This window comes from Malaclemys terrapin, chromosome 18 (assembly GCF_027887155.1).
Source record: "Malaclemys terrapin pileata isolate rMalTer1 chromosome 18, rMalTer1.hap1, whole genome shotgun sequence".
Lineage (NCBI taxonomy): Eukaryota > Metazoa > Chordata > Testudines > Emydidae > Malaclemys > Malaclemys terrapin.
The window spans coordinates 1-4718 of record NC_071522.1 but is presented as its reverse complement, the minus strand read 5'-3'; the positions used below and the strand labels follow the sequence as shown (position 1 = coordinate 4718).

Sequence of the window (4718 nt, the reverse complement as noted above, 5' to 3'; positions counted from 1 at the left end):
GGTTTGCATGACAGCTCACCACTTCATCTCTTGTCTGTCTTCTACATGGTTGTGGTTTTCCGAGGAGGATGTGAGCATCCTAGTTAGCGATGGGTCCCTGTTTTGGTGGGACACGGGGAGGACCAGCATACGTGGATGAGAGTATCTGGGGTGGGGGTGGGGCTTCTCTGAGTGGGGGTGTAATGTGTAGTAGATGTTCCTTCTCTTCAGGAAGTAGTATGCAGATGAAGTCATCTTTTGTATTGTGTAGTTGGGAGTTTTGTGAGTAGGTTTTCAGTCAAGCTTTCTTTGTATTTGCAGATGTGTCCAGATCTGGTACTGTGGGGCGTGACTACTTTTCTTTGACTGTCATGGCATTGCTGTATGGATGTTGACATATGGGAGCGAAGGCCTGTGTAGAAAGGAAAAGAACATCTTGAGAGCGGGAGTGGCCATCAAAGTTAAGTATCTGTTGAGGAGTTTGATGGTCAGAAGTATTTGTGCTGTTGAGGCTTCTTGTTTATGGATGGGAGTCCTCTAAACTGTGCTTATTCTTAATGGGCATGTGAGGGAGCTCACTGTATGAATAGAGTGTGTTTCCCCTGGAGGAATGGTGATTGCTGGCAGATTTTTTCTGTCTAACTAGAGATGCTCTGTTCTCAGGTCTTCTCTCTTACATGGCACTGGGTTTGCATGACAGGTCACCACTACCTCCTTTGTCCATCTTCTACATGGTGGTGGTTTTCTGAGGAGGATGTGAGCATCCTAGTTAGCAATGTCTCCCTGTGGCAGAGGGAAAGGGGGAGGGCCATCAGTATTGTAGAAGTGTAGCCATTTTCCATGTGGATGAGTGTGTTCTCTGAGGGGGGTGTAATGTGTAGTAGGTGTTCCCTCTCAAGTAAGCAGTATGCAGATGAGGTCATCTTTCATATTGTATAGTTGGGAGCTTTGTGAGTAGGTTTTCAGTCAAGCTTTGTTTGTATTTGCAGGTGCATCCATATCTGGTACTGCGTCACCTCGTTCCATGGAGGGTTGTGACTAGTTCTATCTTCGTCTGTCATGGCATTGTTGGATGGATGCCAATGTATGGGAGCGAAGGCCCGTGTACAAAGGAAAAGGAGATTGGGAGTGGCTGTCAAAGTTAAGTATCTGCCTAAGTGTTTGATGGTCAGAAGTATTTGTGCTGTTGAGGCTTCTTGTTTAGGGACGGGAGTCCTCTAAAGTCTGCTCCATCTTAACGGTTGTATGAGGGAGCTCATTGTATGGTGGGAGTGTGTGTTTTTTCCCTGTAACTAGAGATGCTCCATTCTCAGTTTTTCTCTCTTACAGGGCACTGAGTTTGCATCACTGGTCACCACTACCTTGTTTGTCTGTCTTCTATTGGGTGTTGGTTTTCTGAGGAGGATGTGAGCATTCTAGTTACTGATGGGGCCCCTGTCATGGGGGGGAAAGGGCCATGAGTATTGTGTAAATTGTGAGTATTTTGCATGTTCATTTTAATTGTATAGAAGTAGTTGGTTGTTGCTTCATTGTAGGTATAGGTGTGCTGGGGCTCTTTTGGGGTGTTGAATAGGTCAGTTTAGCAAAGGGAGTGTGGTATTGTGCTGTTGTGGCATTTAGCAATCATGTGGCATTTATTGTTTGTGTGCCACAGGGGGATCTGAGTCCAGAACTGAGGGAATGGGCTGTGGTAAGTGCGTCCTGTTTGGTTTACATGGTTCCTGGTAATGGTAGTGCCAGTGGGAGCAGAGGAGCTGCTTGCATCCATGAGGTAAGTGTTAAGTTTGAGCTTTTAGTGCGCTACTATTGATGGGAGTGTGGTCTTTGCTGGGTTAGGTGAGGTGGGCTTATTATGAATGGGTTCTTCACCAGTTTTTTGTGTGTGAGACAACAGGTGGAGAAGACAACATTTGGGTTAAGTTGTTGCTTGTTCTCTAGAAGAAGGTTGGACTTTGGTGGGTGGTTAGTGAGGGTGTTGTCATGTGTGCCCTAAAATGTTGAGTATTTTCCCTTGAATATATTGCAGATGTGTGATATTGGTGTGGAGATGTGTTGATATCCTTTGGGCAAGGGGTAGCGGTGGTGAGGAGAGTGTGGAAAATATGTAACGGGACTGAGAGTTGCAATACTAGGGAGGGGGAAGGGATCTCATGATATGTGATTCCTGTTACTGTAGATGGTTTGTTGAAGAAATAGGGTGGGATGTGTTGCATCATCTGTGGGTTTGATGGTGAGTACTCGTTGGATTATTATTTTGTGTTTTGCAGGTACTTAAGAGGCTTTGGGAGGTGCAGTTTGTGAAAGAATGTCATGCGAGGTGTGTGTAAGTACTTTTACGGTGTGAAGTCCTGGTGATTGGAATGTATACTCTTTCTCTACTCACCATTGGTGTTTTCTGAGGAAGTGAGCATTTTAGTTAGGCATGGTGATTGGAATGATAAATGCAAGGGAAAGGGGCAGTAGTGTAGTGTGGAAAGTATGTGCTTGAGGCACGTGCTTCCACACCACATTGCTAAATTTCCTTTAAAAAAGAGGAGGAAAGTATGATAGCAGCGTGGCAATATGATTTTTACTTTTTGGGTTGTTTTCTGCTCACTTACTGAGCAGCAGTGGAGGATCTGAGTCTTGCCTGTTCCTGAGATGAAGTGGAAATTGACACAAGTTTGGATAGAAGATAGATGTGAGGCTAGACCTGGTGGGAAAAAGAGTGAGTATCTGGTTTTATTTTTCTGTATTGTGTGGTGTGGTACTGTGTGGTGTTCTTTAAAAGTATTGCTCATATGTGATGCGTGTATGTGGATGCACATGTTGGGGTGCCAGTGTCAGTATCCTGTAAAAGAAGGTGTCACGGTGTATGTTTTATTTCACATGGTGGTGTTGCATTTGTTTGTAGGGGGATGGAAAAGTGATGCTGAAATAGGTGCCGGTTGCATAATTGCAGATGGTTTGATAGTCTTCATGGTGTCGATTGGTGTGCAGTGTGAGCGTTGTTAAATTTTTTTGTCATTGTAGGTTCTGTGTGAAGATGGGGGTCCAATTTGCCAAAGAACCAGTGAAGTTGAAGTATGGCTGTGGGGGACATGAAGTACCTGTTTCCTGGAATGGAAGTTAATTTGATGTCAAGTTTGCAAGTTAAGTATGGTTATTGATCATGTTTTTTTGTTGGTCTGTTTGATGTTGGAGATGGGAAATGTGTTTCACTGGATGCATGTCAATGGGAATCTCACGTGCTTTTGTTGTGTTTGTTTTAGAAACTGAGATGTTTAGTATTCTGTGGATGTTGAACGTGTGCATCTTTTTTCTCATTCTCATAGGAAGCTATTTCCATCTGTGCAGTCAGAAGGTATCAGTGTCAGCGGAGAAGACTTTGGTGTGCTTTGTTTGGAAGAATTGGGCTTAGATTGTATATTTTTTGGGTTGCGATGTGAAGTGTCGTCTGTTTGATGGCTAGAATGTAGTGGAGCAGTGGTGCTAGTGTCACTGTGTTCTGGTAGATACCAGAGCTACTGCTATCATGAAATGGCATTATTGTCATTTCTGCTATCCCAATTGGAGAGGTTGGGTTCATTTGCTTGGTCAGTTATGTGAAGTAGTTCCTGTAATTACTTGGACAAAATCTAACGTACTTTTGAAAGGAGTGGCTTGTTTGTCACGTGGAATGTTCTAGCCATCAAAGTTGCAAGAGGACACTGTTATGGGTTGTATCATTCTTTGGGCATTCTGAAGTGTTTGTCAATTGTCTTCATATTGTTGCATATGCTGTATTTGTAGAGTTGTAATGTATAGGTTGGGGTGTGGTTAGATGACTCATTTTGTCATCCACATTGTTGTGTGCTAAATCACTGCAGTGATTTTGAAACCATGGTGCAGTGCAGTCAAACAGCTGGAAGGCTGACATTGTTACAAATTTGTCAGCCTTTCGGCTGTTTAGCTGCACTGCACCATGGTTGGGACTGTCCCGGACAGTCTTTGACTTAACTTTTCACATGTGGAGGTGCTATAGAGGGAGCATGCTGGCCAGCTGCTAGGTGAGGTATGTTCAAGTCCCAGTCCCACATCTCACAATAGATGCAAGGTTTTGTACAGGTGATGGGTGATGTTTTGAAGCATATGGAAATTAAATGCCAGTGTTGCTTTTGGTGTATGGTAACTGTGGTGTTATGTAATGATTATATGAATGTATGTGAAATAAAACATTGTCCAGTACTGCACACACATTCAGTGACAGTGTCCAATTTTTGCAAGCTGTTTACAGTAATGAATGCCTCGTTGAATAAATAAAGTACTGTGTTGCCAAACAAAGAATCTGTCTTCCTGTGTTTTGATGTGTTGGTTCACAGCTATGTAAGATCAGAACAAGTTGTGAGAATTGTGTGTCCAATTGGGGCAAGCCTGTGTTTGGGTGGGAGGGTCTGCAGAAATGGCAGGTAATGTATCTTAGGGTTGTTGGGGGTTAGGGTTGTTGGGGGTTAGGGTTGTTGGGGGTTAGGGTTGTTGGGGGTTAGGGTTAGGGTTGTTGGGGGTTAGGGTTGTTGGGGGTTAGGGTTGTTGGGGGTTAGGGTTAGGGTTGTTGGGGGTTAGGGTTAGGGTTGTTGGGGGTTAGGGTTGTTGGGGGTGGGGGTTAGGGTTGTTGGGGGTGGGGGTTAGGGTTGTTGGGGGTGGGGGTTAGGGTTGTTGGGGGTGGGGGTTAGGGTTGTTGGGGGTTAGGGTTAGGGTTGTTGGGGGTTAGGGTTAGGGTT

At 44.4% G+C, this 4718-nt stretch overlaps 1 long non-coding RNA gene across 1 annotated transcript; it reads left to right on the top strand.

Moving 5' to 3' along the window:
- Window positions 1–1322: 1322 nt before the first annotated feature.
- Window positions 1323–4196, top strand: LOC128825705 (uncharacterized). The gene is made up of 6 exons (XR_008442703.1): window positions 1323–1453; window positions 1634–1750; window positions 2247–2296; window positions 2587–2686; window positions 2992–3110; window positions 3294–4196. It is a non-coding gene; the product is annotated as an uncharacterized LOC128825705 (long non-coding RNA).
- Window positions 4197–4718: the final 522 nt, after the last annotated feature.